This window comes from Pristiophorus japonicus, unplaced genomic scaffold, assembly GCF_044704955.1.
Source record: "Pristiophorus japonicus isolate sPriJap1 unplaced genomic scaffold, sPriJap1.hap1 HAP1_SCAFFOLD_168, whole genome shotgun sequence".
NCBI classification, from domain to species: Eukaryota; Metazoa; Chordata; class Chondrichthyes; family Pristiophoridae; genus Pristiophorus; species Pristiophorus japonicus.
Genome location: NW_027251362.1, coordinates 486244 through 505397, shown reverse-complemented (window position 1 = coordinate 505397; position 19154 = coordinate 486244). Strand labels below are relative to the sequence as shown.

The following is a 19154-nucleotide window of genomic DNA, read 5'->3' as shown; positions in this document are numbered from 1 at the left end:
TTTTGATTGTGTGCTCTGGTCCGAGAGTTGAGTGCCCAAAGCCGTTGCAACTTGTAAATGCTTGGCTTGGCTCTCTCCCTGTCAACCCCCAAGTCCTTATTGCCACGACATTGGGAAATGGTCAGCAGTGGATGGTTAGAGTTTGCAGTGGGGGTTGAGTAGGTTCTGGGTGTGATCCATTGTGTCCATGACTCTTTACATCCATTCCCACCTTCCCCTCATACATAGACAATGTGTGTGGCTCAACACATTCATATGCAGACCTGTACAGTCAGAAAGAACAAAAAAACATGAGATAAGTTACAGCAATGTTTCAGTTCTGCAGAAAAGAACAAGTACATTTACAGGTAAGGTACATACGTGGTGTCACAGTGTTGCCCCTGGGTTGTGTAGGTGCAGGTGGGTGAGAACACTCGTTCCAGAGTAACCAGGCTATGTCCAGGTTGCCTGATGGCGGCGCTGTGTCCCCCGTCAGCTGGGTGAGCTCAGATCGCTCACCTGGCTGCGTCTCAGAGACTTTGCAATTGTCAAGTGGTGGGCAGAGCCACAGGATTGTATGGCCGCCCTGTCCTCCTTTGAGGGCTGCGGTGTCTCCCTGCTGCTCTTCAGCGATAGTGGGAGCCTGGTCATTCCAGGTCCCGTTGGGAGGGCAGGAGGGTGCAATCCGTTTGCTCCCAGTACTGGCCCTGTTGGCCAGAGAGGTAGAGCCGATCGGGGGCAGGGTACCGGTAGTGTTGCCTTTGCCGTCCACTGATTGCTAGCCCTGCAGCTGGTACGCTCCTCCTGTATGTGGCCACACTCCCTGGGGTATCACATTTGTCCCGGAGGGGCAGGCTATATGGTCGCTGGACCTGGCTGCTGACGGGAGGTTGCTTTTGGTTTTGTCGGCATTCATGTTAATCACAGCATCGCACATCATCACTTCGTTTACTCTCACAACACATTGGTTCTGGCCGCAATCGCCCGACTTATCATGATTAGTTACATTTACAAACTTGAAATTGTAATTTACATATTTTACCTATGTCGCACCATCATCGCTGTATAAAGAGTGGAACTGTCGCTTTAATTGTGATGGGTTGCCGGTCTCCTTGAAGAGGGTTTTGCAATCTTTACCCCAATCCGGTTCACCAGTCGGCATCACGTGTTGCTCCCTTTTGGTCTGGCTACCGCAATCTTGACTTCTGGCGCTTCACCTCGTGATTCGGACGCCATCTTCTTTTACTCCATGACATAGGCTGCGGTGATCCTTTTCTCCCCAGTTTCTGCCACGGAAGCCGGGAAGTTACCTTCTGCATGAATTTGCTTCCTCTGGAGTCCTGCCACTGGAGCCTGGAGGTGAGGTCGGGTCGCTTGTGCTGGATGATCTCGCCGTTGGGTTGAGCGGTCTGTGTCCTCACGTCACAGTCGAGTTGGGAGGTTGGTTTTTCAGGTGTTGTGCTTGATCCAACATCGGGGCCGTGGAGGACGTCGTTCGCTGGAGGTTGGAGCTTTACCCAGATCCAAGTGATCTTTTTCATCCACCTTGTTCCTAAGAGCTTTGGACCATCAACAGCAACCATCCACAAAGGTAACCTGTGCATCGCGCCACCATGGAATACATGGACATCCACGCTGCCAACGACTGGGATGTATCGTTTGTGTCGGTGAGCAGTTTCACTTCGATCGGGATCATTTTAGGGCGTTCGGTTGGATTGTCCCAGAGTTTCTCAAAGGCCGCCTGATTCATCAGTGACTGATTCGCCCCTGTGTCCATCTCCATCGTGACTGCAACATAGTTGATTTCAACTTCCATATTCAACTGGGTAACTCTCGGTGGTTCAGATAAACACTCCGTAGACGTCATTGTCGCTGGAGTTCGGATGATTGGCCAACTCCTCTTCGACTCGGGGAGTACGATTTCTCTTGCATATTCGCTGGAGGTGGCCCTTCCTGTTAAAGCCTTAGCAAGTATAGTGTTCATAGCGGCACTGGTGGGCCCTGTGATTTCCTCCACAGCGCCAGCATGGGGTTGTCCGGTTGGCCCCATGTCGCGGACTCAGGATTGTGGAACTCGGGGATCTGTTCTCTCTTCCCTGAAAGAGACTGCTAGCAGCAGCCCTGCCTCTAAAAGGCACCAGTCGGTTCACAGTACTTGCCGGGTTAGAGTACTGCGGGTGAGACATCCACTAGCAATCGCAGGCCGAGATCATGAACGCCATGCTCACGTTAATTGCCTTCTGCAGGGTGACCGTGGTGTCCGCAGAGAGCAGCCTGTGGAGAAGGCCCTCGTGGCCGATTCCAATAACAAAGATGGCCCTCAGTGCTTCGGCGAGGTGATCGCTAGAATCACATGTGCAGCCAATCGTCTCAGGTCTGCAGCATGTTTTCCAATTTCTTGACCTTCGGGCCACTGGTGGGTATGGAACCGGCGTCTGGCTGTGAGGATGCTCTCTTTAGGTTTGAGCTGTTCCTGTATCAGCATTACGAGCTCCACATATGTTATTGTCTTCTCTGGGGCTAGCAAATCAATGACAAGGCCATAGACGGCGGGCCCACAACTGCTGAGCAGGATAGCTCTTCACTTATCAGCCAGCGAGGTCGGGTCGTCTCCCGCCAGCTCATTCGCAATAAAGTATTCGAGCCTTTCTGCAAAGGCCTCCCAATCTTCCCCATCGACAAATTGTTCAAACGTGCCAATGTTAGCCATTTTCGCGTGGAGAATCGTATTCTCGGCGCCAGTTATTGTGTCTGCAAGCACCCTCGAAATGACTCCACGAGGTAAGGTATTGTACTTGAACTGTGGTGACCTTAGTCCATTTATTACAGCTCCTGAGTGCGGGTACAGCATGGTGAGCTCCCTTTTATACCAAGTTACCTGTCGTGCACAGGTGACCCTGAGGTCTACACCAGTTGTACCCTCTGGTGGTACAAGCATAGTTTATACCGTGTGAAAGTACATCCAGTCGTCTTATGTAATTGGACATTGAGTGTACAGGATGTATACTTATTTTATGCATGCACAACAAAGCTCATCAGTTAATTAATTTTTCCGTGAAAGCAGGATAAAATTTATCGGTGATTTAATTTGCATTTAGAAAGACATGGGTTAATCATGGATAGTCAGCATGGATTTGTTAAGGGAATGTCTTGTCTGACTCACTTGATTGAATTTTTTGAGGAGGTAACCAAGAGGATCGATGAGGGAAGTGCATATGATGTAGTGTATAAGGAATTTAGCAAAGCTTTCGCCAAGTTCCCAAATGGAAGACTGGTCATGAAAGTAAAAGCCCATGGGATCCAGGGCAAAGTGGCAAGTTGGATCCAAAATTGGCTCAGAGGCTGGAAGCAAAATGTAATGTTTGATGGGAGTGTTTTTGCGACTGGAAAGATGTTTCCAGTGGGGTTCCGCAGGGCTCACTGCTAGGTCATTTGTTTTCGTGAGAACATCAATGATCTAACTTAAATATGGGAGGTATGATTAAAACGTTTTTAGGTAATACTAAAGTAGGATGCGTGGTTGATAAATAAGAAGAAAGCTGCGGACTGCAAGACGATAGCAATCAACTGGTTAGGTGGGCAGAACAGTGGCAAATCGAGTTTAATCCAGAGAAGTGTGAGGTAGTGCATTTGCAGAGGGCTAACAAGGAAGATACACACATTTAAATGGTAGGACATTGAGAAGTGTGGAAGAACAAAGGGACCTTGGAGTGCATGTCCACATATCGCTGAAGGTAGTCGGCCAGTTGGATATGATGGTTAAGAAGGCACACGGAATACTTGCCTTTATTGGCTGAGGTATGGGATAGAAGAGCAGGTAGGTTATGCTTGAAATGTATAAAACACTGGTTAGGCCACAACTGGCGTGCTGCGTGCAGTTCTGGTAACATTATTACAGGAATTACGTGATTGTACGAGAGGGTAGAAAGGAGATTTACGAGGATGTTGACAGGAGTAGAGAATCTTAGCTATGAAGAAAGATTGGATAGACTGGATTTGTTTTCATTGGAACAGAGGAGGCTGAGGGGAGACAACATTGAGATGTATAAAATTATGACGGGCCTAGATATAGTGGATCGCAGAGGGGCAATCAACCAGGGGGCATATATTTAAAGTATTTGGTAGAAGGTTGAAAGAGGATTTGAAGGTAAAATTCTTCATGCAGAGATTTGTGGGGGTCAGGAACACGCTGCCTGAAAGAATAGCGGAGGCAGATACCACATGTAAAAAGTATTTGGATGTGCACCTGAAGTGCCGCAACCTACAAGGTTATGGACCCAGAGCTGGAAAGAGGGATGAAGCTGGATCGCCTCTTGTTGGCCGGGGAGGAAATGATGGGCCGAAATGGCATCCTTATGTGCTGCAAACTTCTATCATTCGATAATTCTATGAAAAATAAATGTCACACGTAGGTCTTGAAAACACAACCCTGTGATTAAAAGTCTTGTACTCCACCGACTGAGCTTGCCAGGCTTCTGTCAAACATACTATTCTGTCACTGATTGCAGTCAAGCGCCTGTTCGCTCCGCCCCAGATGTTTAAACTTGCTGTCGTGGAACTGCCAGGAACTTTTTGAATGGTGAACCAGGCTCGAGGGACCGAAGGGCCTATTCCAGCCCCGATTCCTTACATGCTTATCATTTCATGACTTTTCACAGGAGAACAGCCTCGCCCCTGAGAATGTATGCGGAGAAAGCTACAGAATATATTCCCTCAAGTTGAGCTTTCATGTGTGAGGCGAACGTGTTAACCGCTACACTGCGGAAACATCTTCACTTTCAGCACCGGGTCAGACGCAGATGTTAGGCGAGCAGGTAAACTGCTGAATCACATTTTTAATGAGTTGGTCGTGGTGTCAAACAATGAGTTTCGCTTAATGATTAAAAATAAGAAATGTCAAAAGTTGGATTAAGACCCACACCTCCAGAGAAATCTACGACTTAAACACAGCAACTTAAACCGCTGGACCATCCTGACTATGCAGCGGTGTGTGTGGCCACCTGCAAGTTGATTTTGAACTTTTGTGTCCTGTCACATGAATTAAATAAGGGCAGCAGGCGTCTCTCTGCCTGACATCGAGGAAACAGTGAGACAGACCTTGGAACAAGGGTCTGGTTATTGCCAAAGAGCAAAGAAAATATTAATTCTGGAAGAACAATATCCAAAATAACAATGACCCCGACGTAATTTGAACAGGCAACCTTCTGATTTAAAGTCAGACGCGCTACCATCTCGCCACGAAGCCTACAGAGTAAGATTGAGATGTTCGTCTATATGAAGATTTCACAATACAAGGGGCTTTAAAATCCCCGCCCATTCCCACCAGGTGTTCGAAGCAATTATTTCAATCATCATTAATCCACCCACATGTGTTGCACACTAAAGTAAATACAAATATGAACGACGGCCGAATTTTAATAACTTTTTATACAACCGCAGAATCAGCAGAAAAACAGGTCATTCGGCCCATAATACCTAATATATAGCCCACAGCACAAGAGTAAGGAAATCTTGCTACAATGGTACAGGGCCTTGGTGAGACCACACCTGGAGTACTGTGCACAGTTTTGGTATCATTATCTGAGGAAGAATATACTTGCCTTTGAGGGGGTAGAACAGTGGTTCACCAGATTGATTCCTGGGATGACAGGACTGTCCTATGGTGAGAGATTGCGCAGAATATGCCGACACTCTCTGGAGTTTAGAAGAATGAGAGTTGATCTGATTGAAACGGAAAATATTCTGAAGGGGATTGACAGGGTTGCTGTTGAGAATCCCTGCTTGCTCAGTCGGTGGAGCATGAGATTCACGATTTCAGGGTCGTGGGTTCGAGTTGGGCGAATTGTTTGCCTTAAACTTTATGTTGCATTCACGGGATAACGTCTTCAATGAACCCATGATCTTCTTTGCACAATAAAAGAAATGCGAACTGAGGGAGAGTTGATAATTTAATAATTGTTCTGTGATCTGCATAATTTAGATTGATGTCACAAAGCACTCAAGAGTGGTGTCAAAACAAATGATTTTGCAATTACAAACAATGAATATTAAGAGTGGGATTCAAACCCATTTCTCCAGAGAATATTTGACCTGAACGCAGCACCTTGAACCGCTCGGCCATCCTAACTATTGGATGTTTGTGTTACAAGTTATTACTCTGGATTGTTTCAGACTGGGCAATTGTTCAGTGTTGCTGGAACGCCCATTGACCGGGATATCTTGTTCCCTGGGATTTTCCTCAGCCTGTGCTCGGTGTACAGGGAGCTTTGGCCGAGGCCTGAGGTAGCTTGCATCATGCGTCAATGTACCCTGGAATGTTTTTGTTCAATTTTATTGCAGACATGTTTTTGTTTCAACAACAATGTTTATTGTCCGTAATCGAACTGGGGACTTTTCGCATGTGAGGTGAACGTGAACGTCACTGCAATTCGCAAGCTGCTGCTTCGAGCAGTGCCCAGAGAGAAGTGTTCAACAACAAGCTGAAATGCTCAATCCCTCTCTCTGCAAAAAGTTCCTTTCACAAACATTTCTCCGACCGGAACTGCACAAGACAACAATGTTCTCCTTTCAAAATCATTAAACTCCCGAATTTCCACGTCTGCAATTTTATGGACAAGGACAAGGACTGAAAGCGCTTTGTGATCAGAAATTGCTGGAATCCCTGTTGTTGATGACAGGGCATTTGATGGTTGATTTCAGTAAACACCTTTCATTCAGGAGAACCGAATTTATGGTTTTAAGTTCAAGGTAAACCCACGGGGCGGAGCCAACAGTCACCTGGCAACAATCAGCGACAGGAACATGCAACTTAAGCAGGCCTGGATTTCAATGGCATTCCCATTGCCGAATCCCCCACCATCAACATCCTGGGGGGTCACTATTGACCAGAAACTTAACTGGACCAGCCACATAAATACAGTGTCAACAAGAGCAGGTCAGAGGTTGGGTATTCTGCTGTGAGTGTCTCATCTCCTTACTCCCCAAAGCCTTTCCACCATCTCCAAGGCACAAGTCAGGAGTCTGATGGAACACTCTCCACTTGCCTGGATGAGTGCGGTTTCAACACTCGAGAAGCTCGACACCATCCAGGACAAAGCAGCCCGCTTAATGGGCACCCCATCCACCACCTTCAACATTCACTCCCTCTACCACCGGCGCAACGTGGCTGCAGTGTGTACCATCTACAAGATGCACTGCAGCAACTCACCAAGGCTTCTTCGGCAGCTAATACAAAATCCGCGACCCATGCCTCCTAGAAGGACAACTGCAGCAGGCGCATGGGAACACAATTACCTCCATTCTACGGGGAGAGGGTGAACAGCCAGAGGTCGTGGTCCATTTCAGGATCAATGACATAGGTAGCAAGAGAGATGAGGTCCTGCAGGCAGAATTTAGGGAGCTAGGAGAGACATTAAAATGCAGGACCTCAAAGGAAGTAATCTCCAGATTACTCCCGGTGCCACGAGGTAGTGAGTACAGAAATAGGAGGATAGAGCAGATGAATACGTGGCTGGAGAGATGGTGCAGGCGGGAGTGCTTTAGTTTCCTGAGGCATCGCGACCACTTCTGGGGTAGGTTGGACCTTTACAAGCCGGAACGTTTGCACCGAAACAGAGCCGGGACCAATATCCTCTCGGGGGGCGGGGTGGCGGCGGGGGGGGGTGGCGGTTTGCGAGTGCTGTTGGGGAGGGTTTAATCTAGCTTGACAAGGGGATGGACCTGAGAATAGATTCAGTCGGGAGGGGAGTAATGCTGGAATTAGAAAGCAAAAATAAAGAAAGTGAGTTTGAAAGAGAGAGGAAACAAGCAGGTAAAAACGGTAAATAACCAAATTGAAAGACAATGTTGTCGGAAGGCAAAGGCATCCAGTGAATATATAAATGTATGTATGTTTAAAATGTTTGCCAAATATAAAATGGCTGCCAGGTTTGCTTAGAAAAGCATGATGGGGGCTCGGTCACCCAAGTTAGCTCAAAGTGCTGACTGAGCGCTGACCCTACAGAACCTGGTACCAGGATTGTCTTGAATCAACAACTTGAGGCAAGATAGTATAAAGAACATTGCGTAGCTAGTACGGAATGTCCTCAAGTCAGTGACCCCCAGATGGGGTGCCAAGCAACCACGGAGAAAAGGAGCTGGGCACCGGCGGCACCCATGATTAACGAAGATAAGGGGGGTCTGGAAATCATCACACGGATAAGAATCAGCCCCAAACTGTCATGAACTGATCATGCAGCCCCCTGATGTACCGGGGTTAATTCTGTTGGCCCATTTAAACCTATATGTTATCTATAATCATTATGATTGGATTGTGTCCAGGCGAAGTGGACTGAGGAACTGCAATGAACTATTGTAAAACATATAAGTACCGATGAATTTCTTTGCTCGGCAGTGTAGAGAGCCTGGATTTGGACCAGCGGCTCTCTCTCCGCCGGCGTAATAAAAGCCGTTTTGGCATTGGAACCGATCCCGTGTGTCGAATGATCCTTCCACGAAAACATTTGCGCTCCCAGTGGTGTCACGAACAGGATTTCCTGTAGTTGCTGGACGTCCTTGAAAAATCCGGGTGAGTATAAACATTTTTAATTATAAAAGGTGCGGAAGGTGGAGGCCGCTTGATCGACATGACGAGATGGTCTATAATCTCAAACGCCTAGCCTGTGCCTGAATTAAGAGGACTTTTGTCCCACGTGACGGCCAGGAACTAAGTAGGCGTAGGGAACACATTTAAACCTTGGGATCGTGATACCGAGTGACATCTCCCTGAGCCAGTAGTGTGATTTGAAAATATACCCCGGAGACCAGGCGGTGCACAGCGACCAAAGGAAACGAAACCAGATAACAGGGTCGGACCGATAGACAAAACGGTGGTAGGTCGTCGTTAAGGAGGCGTGGGGCACTGCGGGAATTGCTTAAACGCGTCTGCTCCAAGTTACGCTCGGAAGAAAGTGGACTTCTGAGAGTCGATTCCGAATGGTTCTAGTCGTACCAAGGAATGGCCAATAAAGCAAGTAATCTCGAGTGGGGACGAGAAGGGTCCCTTACCCGCCACCTGGCAGAAAAACAAAAGAAACGAATTGAAAGATGATTAAGTCAGGATGGAACTGTCAGGCCCCGCGAGCAAATCAACGGGAATGGTGGGAGAAGGAAAGGAAAGATAAAGATGAGAAAGCCGTGGTCGTGTTTCTTCAAATCCACATAAAATTAACAGAGGAAGTTAATCAATATGTAAGAAATAAAAAAAACCTGACAGTGATTATCTTAAGTGAAGTATGGATCCAAGAATAGAGCAAGCCAAACAATAACATTTGTTGAATGAAAAGAGACTTTTGTGAATATCTGTCCAGGAATGAGATAAAAAATGGAGAACAGAAGCTGTCATGCCTTTAAAAAAAGCCTGTGTCTCTGGAGGCTGCAGGCTGGGGAAGTACGCTCCCATTTTTTCTTTGTGTAAAACCTTGACGCAAAAGCTTTTAGCTCAGGAAAGAGATTTTTAAATTACAGATTGGCAATACAATATTTGAATTGGGATTTTGAGATATTTCACGTGATTCTCATTGATAAACATTTTGGTTGAACAGGAAAATCTTGGAATTGGAAACCTTTTTAATAAAAGTACACATTCTGCGTCTGGAACTGAAGCTTAAAAAATATGTAATTTATGAGATATAGTACCACAAGTTTGAAGTTACAGTGCAAAAGATTAGTGTTTTTGATCAGCTTCTAAAACGGAAGTTAGGCAAAAAAAATCCTGTAATACCATATTTGACATTTTGTTATTCAAAAATAAATACAAATTCTTCAAAAGGGGAGCAGAAATTAGGATGGGAATAGTGAAGAGTCAATTTTGTTGTGAAGGTTTCAAGTACCACTGGTTAAGAAAATGCACAACAAAATGCGATATATTTAAAACAGAAAGTTAATTCTGATCACATTTAAAAAATAAAACTAAAAGGTTTGGAAAAAAAGATGTAACGTATAAATAAGTGCTGAAAAAAAGGGTTTGCGATGGAAAAAGACATAACTTACTAAACACTAGTTGATATTGGCTGTGAAAAAGATATTGGTTTGATAGGGAAAAGGAAAAAAAATTGGAGGAGATAAGAGACACTCTCCATTGATAATGATTTGAACTTACGAGAAAGTTTCACTGCAGTTTGAAAAGATTTCCAGAATAGACGTTGTTAATCAAGAAAAGTCACGAAGAGTCGAAGCAAGCAGGAGGGTTTTGAAAATAACGAGGAGAAAATAAATAAGCTATGCGAACTCAGCAGAGAGAGAAATAAAACACAAGATTTGCCCATTGAACGGGACCGTTAAAAAAACCCGAAATGTTGGCATGTATACGGCTCGTGTGAAAATTGGATTTCAGTAAACAATATAGCTATTAAAAATATGTGCTCTCATTAAAAAAAAAATATTTGGCAAGTACTTCAATTAGATGTTAAGGAAAAAAATGGAGTTTAATCTAAAATGCTGCCTTTCCCGATGAGAAAATGTTTATTATGACCACTTTACTAATGATTTCTGCTGTTTTAACGGATTCCTAATTTCTAAGCAAGTCTTGAAGGCACAAAGATTTGGATGATTACGCGAAGTGACGTAATGACATGAGGCTTTCTTACAAACCTGTAAAGGAGTTAACCCTTTCCATTGACAGCTGTTTTACACTGGACCTTAGTAATTTGAATTTCTTACTAAAATGGAGAAGACTCACCTGACAGACAGTGGAAATGGTGGGACAGACAGAATAAAAATAAAACAGAACTAGCTGGTCAAGAGTTAAAAGCTAAGATAAATAAGCTGGAAGAGATTTAAAAAACAGGACCAGACGGATAGTGCATTGTGCAGCCAAAGCACCATCACCTATGGCAATCGAGCCAATGTATCCCACGGTGGGTCGGTGGAGTCCACAAACCCAACCTAACAGTAAAGCAGACTACGATGTTTGGAGGAATAGTGGTGTTAATTAGAGTTTGCATAATATTTCGATGGTTCATCGTGCAGGCTCGAGCACAGCAGGCTCAAATACAAAACCGACGGCAGCCCAGACAGGGACATGATGTGATTGAGATGTTACGACTATAAAAATATGGATCATCTAACCCTTACCTCCGATTTCACAGAGTGACCACGACACAAGTAGACCAGAACCTATCACCTGGTGACGACCAGGCTATCTGTTTAAAATTTGCAGATAAAACCATCACCGAGATGGGTCCACAGCGGCGACTTCGACTCTGGGGACTCATGATACTGGGAACCTTGAGGCCCACACACGCATTGGATAATACAGACGGACTACGAGAGATACAGCACACGCAAGAAAGACACAACTGCATCAACGATGGGGTTTTGTTTACTTTGACTGACGGAATATGCATTTCTGGAGCCAAGGACCGGAGCATGGACAGAACTGATTTTAACGCATGGCTGCAAATGAATCCGGATAAAAATAGAGATTGTGTACAATGCTCCACGGGCACAAGAAGCATTAGACGAAGGGAGGCCGGGGGGGCCCGAGGAATGTATCTTTGGAATAATTTGCGCGACTCCTGCCCAGCCACAACCGTTAGTCTCCCACAAAAATGGGGTGGAGCTGTGTGGATACTATGAGCAGTTAGAGGCTGCCGCAATAAGGTTGTATGTATGCTTCTCACCCATTCGGACACCGCACCCCATAAGAACCACCACGCTGCCCATGGAATTGCCATGTCCAACAATTACAAGGGGACGAGAAAATAGGATCGTGCTGTCCAACGAGAGTGAACGATTGTATGATAATGTTAAGCATGAAATTGTGCCTGTCCTGATCAATATCTCAGGTATACAGATGCCGAAATATTGTACAGAGCAGGCAAGAAAAATGTCTAATGTATTAAGTAAAGTTGTAATGCAGCAGGTTACCGATGCCATGGGTGCCAGTAGTTTCCGAGGACAGGAGCCAGTTCATAGGACTAATAGGGAAATAGTTAATGATGTTGCTGCCGGTTTCAATGCTGGAACCTCCATAGTAAACTCACTGGACATACAAAGGCTAAATGAAAGAGTGGAGCAGAATAAAGGGGTGATGAACGGATTATTAGAACGGGCAGAGCGGAATCAGGACGATCAAGCCAAACTCGGAAGAGAGGGTGCCGAAATCGAATTGGATGGCCTCTCGGTCCTGGAAGCTCAGGCAAAAACAATCAATCACCTTATCGACAGAGTGAGAGAAGATACAGCAGAACTGAGACAGGGACAACTCTGTCACGCTGAAAGCCTATGTATGGTGGGACAGATACGGCACAACCTCGATCATATCCAAAGGGAGGTGTTGCCAGACTGGACAGAAAGCCCACATCTGGCTCAGTTGGCCAAACTGAAGGGGACACTGGATAACTGCACTCTGAAAGGACTAACCAGAGTATGCCCAGTGATCCTAAACTGTCGAATGGGCAAAGCTGACGGAGCGGGAATAGCCCTGATGATACCTATAGGCACATAACACTCAGGACCGTTTCCCCTTTATCAACTGTAGAATATCGGGCTCATTCTGGAAAACACCTCCCTCCATTACTGTCTGATTGCAGCTCCTGCTATCCGCAGAGAAAACACACTCTATAGGATCTTCCTGATGGGATGCAAGCAGACGGGTGACATTACGGTGTGCCCTCACCCGGTGGGACAGGGAGAACTAGTCGAATGTGGATTTAATCCAACCGATGGATGTGTATTGGTAATAATACCTGCCCTCACACATTTTGCCAGAAAACGTTACGGGGGCAAAGGGAAATAATGTGTCTCTACCACGGCACATTCATATCGGTACAATGGCTTACAATGTCAGATCTCACAACCAAACTTTTGCTTCACACCCCGACGACCCATCACAATAGGACAAGCCCGCATTGTCCAGGTTCGACACAGAGGCCCAAAATCATTAATGCCAGCGATCAGCTCCACGATCACCTGCAGGATTATGACGAGCCAGAGCAGGCCCCAATCCCACTTTTAGTTCAAGTATTAAGGGAACTAAAACTCCAAGTAGGCCAGTTTGTCAGACTCTATCAGACAAAGATTAAAGTACTGGAAAAGGATACTGACCAAGAGTTACAAAACCAGAGTTGGTGGAGGAGTGTCTGGGACTGGGGCATTAACATAAACATCCACCCCTGGATTGGAATAATATTACACATACTGGGAGGGATACAGCTGGTCTTAGCACTAACATGGAGAGTCACGGCCTGTCGATCCTGCAGGCATTATGCACGAAAAGGAGTATCAGAACAAGGGCTCAAGTAAATACAGAGACTTGTCCAGCAGAGGGAAAGGGGAATCTGAACTATATCAATTTGATCAAAGCAACTGGGACTTCTGACACCACGTGACTGGCCAGCGCGTTGAGGCAGGAATTACCGGGTGGTACATAAAAATATAAGTCGAGCAACAACTTATGTTGTCGGTTAAAGGAGACTAGGATTAGTCCATTACCGAAAGGAGGGGTTGCTGTAGGGCAAAGGCACCTTCTGAATATATGTATGCATATATGTATGTGTAAAATGGTTGCCAGTGTAAAATGGCTGCCAGGGATTCTGCATAGCACTCGGGGAATTGAGCTAACAGTTAGCTTGACTACATTTTTATGCAGCTGATGATACTGCAGTTCTGTGTACAGGAACACTGGAAAGAGCGAGCTCAGCAGAACGACCTTAAACAAATAAACCACAGACAAGACGTCCTAGCAAAATTCTGAACAAAGAAATTCCTGTGACTGTGCAAGGATAAGGGGGTTAGGTGCAGACAGAACCCAAAGACAGTAAAGATAAGGGGTTCTGGAGAATATCACAAGGCCATGAATAAGCCCCAGCTGAAACATGAGTTGATCACGCAGACCCCTGATGCCTGGGGGTCAATTATATTGACCCAGTGGAATCGATTTGTAATTTATAGTCGTTATGATTGGATTGTGTCCAGCCGACATGGGCTAAGTAATTGTAATGAACTGTTGTTAAAACATATAAATATCGATGAATTTCTTTGTTCAGTGGAGTGGAGTGCCTGGAGTTGGTCCAGAGGCTTTCTTCCTCGCCGGTGTAATAAAGGCCATTTTGGCTTTGGAACTGACCCCGAGTGTCGAGTGATTCTACCAGGAAAACATTTGTGCTTACATAACCCGTGCTGTGCCAGCCCTGGGAGAGAATGATGGGACAGTGTCGAGGGAGCTTCACTCTGTATCTAACCCCGTGCTGGACCTGCCCTGGAAGAGATTGATGGGACAGTGTAGAGGGAGCTTCAGTCTATATATAACCCCGTGCTGGACCTGTCCTGGGAGAGATTGATGGGACAGTGTCGAGGAAGGTTTACACTGTATCTATCCCCGTGCTGTACCTGTCCTGGGAGAGATTGATGGGGCAGTGTAGAAGGTGCTTTACTCTGTATCTAACACCGTGCTCTACCAGCCCTGGGAGAGAATGATGGGACACTTTAGAGGGAGCTTCACTCTGTATCTAACGCGGTGCTGGACCTGTCCTGGGAGAGATTGATGGGACAGTATAGGGGGAGCTTCACTCTGTATCTAACCCCGTGCTGTACCTGTCCTGGAAGAGATTGATGGGACAGTGTAGAGGGAGCATTACTCTGTATCTAACCCCGGGCTGCACCAGCCCTGGGAGAGATTGATGGGACAGTAGAGAGGGAGCTTCACTCTCTATCTAACCCTGTGCTGTATCTGTCCTGGGAGAGATTGACGGGACAGTTCAGAGGGAGCTTTACTCTGTATCTAACCCCGTGCGGGACCTGTCCTGGGAGAGAATGATGGGACAGTGTAAAGGGAGCTTCACTCTGTATCTAACGCCGTGCTATACCTGCCCTGCAAGTGTTTGATAGGGCAGAGTAGAGGGAGCTTCACTCTGTATCTAACTCCGTGCTGTACCTGCCCCGGGATAGATTAATGGGGACAGTGCAGAGGGAGCTTTACTTTGTATCTAACCCCGTGCTGGATCTGTCCTGGGAGGATTTGATGGTACAGTGTTGATGGAGATTTATAGTGTATCTAACCCCGTGCTGGACCTGTCCTGAGAGAGATTGATGGGACAGTGTAGAGGGAGCATTACTCTGTATCTAACCCCGGGCTGCACCAGCCCTGGGAGAGATTGATGGGACAGTAGAGAGGGAGCTTCACTCTCTATCTAACCCTGTGCTGTATCTGTCCTGGGAGAGATTGACGGGACAGTTCAGAGGGAGCTTTACTCTGTATCTAACCCCGTGCGGGACCTGTCCTGGGAGAGAATGATGGGACAGTGTAAAGGGAGCTTCACTCTGTATCTAACGCCGTGCTATACCTGCCCTGCAAGTGTTTGATAGGGCAGAGTAGAGGGAGCTTCACTCTGTATCTAACTCCGTGCTGTACCTGCCCCGGGATAGATTAATGGGGACAGTGCAGAGGGAGCTTTACTTTGTATCTAACCCCGTGCTGGATCTGTCCTGGGAGGATTTGATGGTACAGTGTTGATGGAGATTTATAGTGTATCTAACCCCGTGCTGGACCTGTCCTGAGAGAGATTGATGGGACAGTGTAGAGGGAGCTTTACTCTATATCTATCCCCGTGCTGGACCTGTCCTGTGAGAGATTGATGGGACAGTGTAGAGGGAGCTGTACTCTGTATTTAACCCCGTGCTATAGCTGGCCTGGGAGAAATTGATGGGACAGTGCAGAGGGAGATTTATTCTGTATCTAACCCATGCTGTACTTGCCCTGGGAGGGTTTGATGGACAGGTTCGAGGAAGCTTTACTGTATATCTTAATTGGGCTGTACCTGCTCTGTCAGTCTTTGATGGGACAATATAGGGCGAGCTTTAATCTGCATATAACACATACTGTACCTGCCCTGGGAGAGTTTGATGCGACAGTGTAGAGGAAGCTTTAGTCTGCACCTGCCCTCTGACTCTTTGTTGAGACAATGTAGAGGGAGCTTTAATCTGTATCTAATCCGTACTGTACCTGCCCTGGCGGGTTTGATGGGACAGTATAATGGGAGCTTTCCTCCGTATCTTTCCTGTGCTGTGCCTTACCTGGGAGTGTTTGATGGGACAGTGTAGAGGGAGATTTACTCTGTATTAAACACGTGCTGCACTGTAATGTATATATGCCCGGGTTTATGTGCCACCAGGGGGACCCGCCGTCGAAGGTCATTGGGCCGCAGGCACACACATGCAACCCTTGAATATAAAGAAAGCTTCCATGTTTAATCCTTAGTTCGACAGCTATAAACGTAAGGTCAGGATGCACCAGATTGAGTTCACTGTAGTAAGCCTACTGAGTTATTGCATATGCAACATGCACCTGCCCTGGAAGAGTTTGATGGGACAATGTAGCGGGAACTTTCCTCTATATCTAACCCCGTGGTGCATCTGCCCTCCGAGCGTTTGAAGGGACAGTTTAGAAGAATCTTTGCTCTGCATTTAACACATGCTGTACCTGCCCTTGGTGAGTTTCAGCGGACATTGTTGAGGGAGCTTTACTTTGTATATAACCCGTTCTGTACCCGCACTGGGAGTGTTGATGGGACAGTGTAGAGGGAGTTTTCCTCTGCATCTAACACGGGCTGTGTCTGTCCTGAGAGGGTTTGATGGGATAGTGTAGAGGGAGCATTGCTCTGTATCGAACACGTGCTGTACCTGTCCTGAGAGAGTTTGATGGGATAATGTAGAGGAAGCTTGACCCTGTATCTAACATGTACTGTACCTGCCCTTGGAGGCTTTGATGTGACTGTGTCGTGGTAGCTTTACTCTGTATTTAACATTATGGTCCTTTTCAATCCACTTGTTTCATACCGAAACAAATGGTAACCGTGATGTGAATTTAACGCCACGTGATTCTTTGAAATCATCTTTTAATGATTGGCTAAAACGATTCCTTATGCCACCGACAAACAGTTTTGATTCCAGGTCTCGGCGATAACTTTTGGAACACCATTTTTAAATTCACAACCTTCTAAAAATTGACGACATGCAGCCAACGTGCAAAAGTAAGAATTCTTTTAATTACCGTTAATTAGCCGATAACCTTCTTCAGAATGAAACAACTAAGAATATAATGACTGAGGAACAGTGGTATCTTCAATCATTCATTTTCTCTTTACATGTGATGAAGTTTTATTGCTATCTCATTTACACGCTGTATGGGAATGATTTAAATTTGTAAGTGTTTATGACTCAGTTGCAAAACCATTGATTGTGTATGTGCCGATTCTTGATAGGAGGAGCACTTGAGACCGAAGTTCCAGTTCAAAATATGCATCAATAGAATCAATTTCCACCAGTTTCTTTAAACCCAATAACATAATTTATTTCTTGTGGGCTGGATAGAGGAACATGTTCCATGAAAAAAATTGTTATCGTTTTAATGGAACAGAATGCTTATAAAATATTGGAGTGGGAACCAATTGGATTATTGCACAGCTGGCAACATTTGCGGAATAGATTCGTGCAGCCAAATCGGACAATGACAACCTGGGACTGTGTGGCACCGAATTCTCGGGGAAAAACAGTTAAAGACTTCGTCCCTGGGTGGGCTCGAACCACCAACCTTTCGGTTAACAGCCGAACGCGCTAACCCATTGCGCCACAGAGACTGATGGAAATATCAGGTGCAAGACATCCAAAACCAGGGTGTCTGTCAGTTAAAGCTTCAGATTTCTCCGACTGGTATGGAACTTATTCACTCTCAGTGGGACATTTCCCATCTAAATGGAGGGAAATTCATAATGGATGCGTGGAAGCAATCTGATCCCGAACACTGCAGACACTTCCATGTCACCACCAACCAGCTCTCTCGCAACATGTCTAATCGACATTCCAGTCGTCCGGTGCCTTGTCTGTGACAAAGTATTCTGATTGTCCTGAAGCCGGTATTAGGTTTTAATTACTTTTTTCATCTCCTGACTGCGGATATTCCTGTGATTAAACGGGAACTAAATGTTTCCAGGGACAGTTGGATTCACCGTTTCTTTGTTTGGTGAAATTTCAAAGATTGAAAGCTAAACACATCAGCCCCAAACCTCCCATGAGATGGACGCCCAGTTTCTGTTTCAAGCTTGAATGCGGGAAAAAGCTAAACTTATTCAAAGAAAGTACAAGTCCAAGAGACGCATGATTATTTGCACCAAACTCTTTTGCAAAGTGTTGAGGTTCATGTTTGGTGATCAGGGCACATCTTTCCCCAAACTACAACACTTCAAACATAACTCAACGGCTGTAAAGCACTTTGTGGCGTCATGAGTTCCTGAAAGGCACTGCAGAAATGCAAGTCCTTCTTTGCAAAAGTTTGATGCAATTTCAAAATTTGCGAGCAATAAAAGGACTCCTCTGGGACCCCTCGTAAATTTCAATTCACAACTCCGAACGGAGAATCAAAGCCCTTGATCAACGAGCCAACTGTTTCACAAACGTGAAGATAAGGTGTAACCAAGATAAAAAGCATTTTTTTGTGTGTCGCTATTCAGGACATAAGAACTTAAGAACTAGAAGCAGGAGTAGGCCATATGGCCCATCGAGCATGCTCCGCCATTTAAAATGATCATGGCTAATCCGATCATGGACACAAGTCCAGCTCCCTGCCCTTTCCCCATAAGCCATATTCCCTTATCAGTTCAGAAGCTATCTCTGTCTTACATTTATTTAATGATGTGGCTTTCTCAGCTCTCTGAGGCAGTGAGTTCGACAGATTTACAACCCTCTGAGAGAAGAAATTCCTCCTCATCACAAATATAAATGGGAGGCCCCTTATTCTGAGATTATGACCCCTCGTTCTAGTCTCCCCGATCAGTGGAACCATCCTCTCTGCATCCATCTGGTCAAGCTCCTTCATTACCTTATACATTTCGATAATATCACCTCTCATTCTTCTGAATTCCAATGAGTAGAGGCACTACCTACTCAACCGTTCCTCATAAGTCAACCCCCTCATCTCCGGAGTCAACCGAGTGAACCTTCTCTGAACTGCCTCCAAAGCAAGTATATCCTTTGATAAAGAGTTTGTGATCCTCGCCCAATTGCCAGACGGAAGGTTTGAAACGCCCCCACCTTACGAATGTTCGAGATCCGGGAATTATTATTCAGAGTGTAAATTAAATGAGTCACGGAAAGGAATGCTTCGGTGATAAATCGTAGTATATTTTTTTGTTCTAGCATTC

General features: G+C 45.7%; 1 non-coding gene across 1 annotated transcript; it reads right to left on the bottom strand.

The window, feature by feature from the left end:
• Positions 1–17520: 17520 nt before the first annotated feature.
• trnan-guu (transfer RNA asparagine (anticodon GUU)) lies at positions 17521–17594 on the bottom strand. Its single transcript has one exon. It is a non-coding gene; the product is annotated as a tRNA-Asn (tRNA).
• Positions 17595–19154: the final 1560 nt, after the last annotated feature.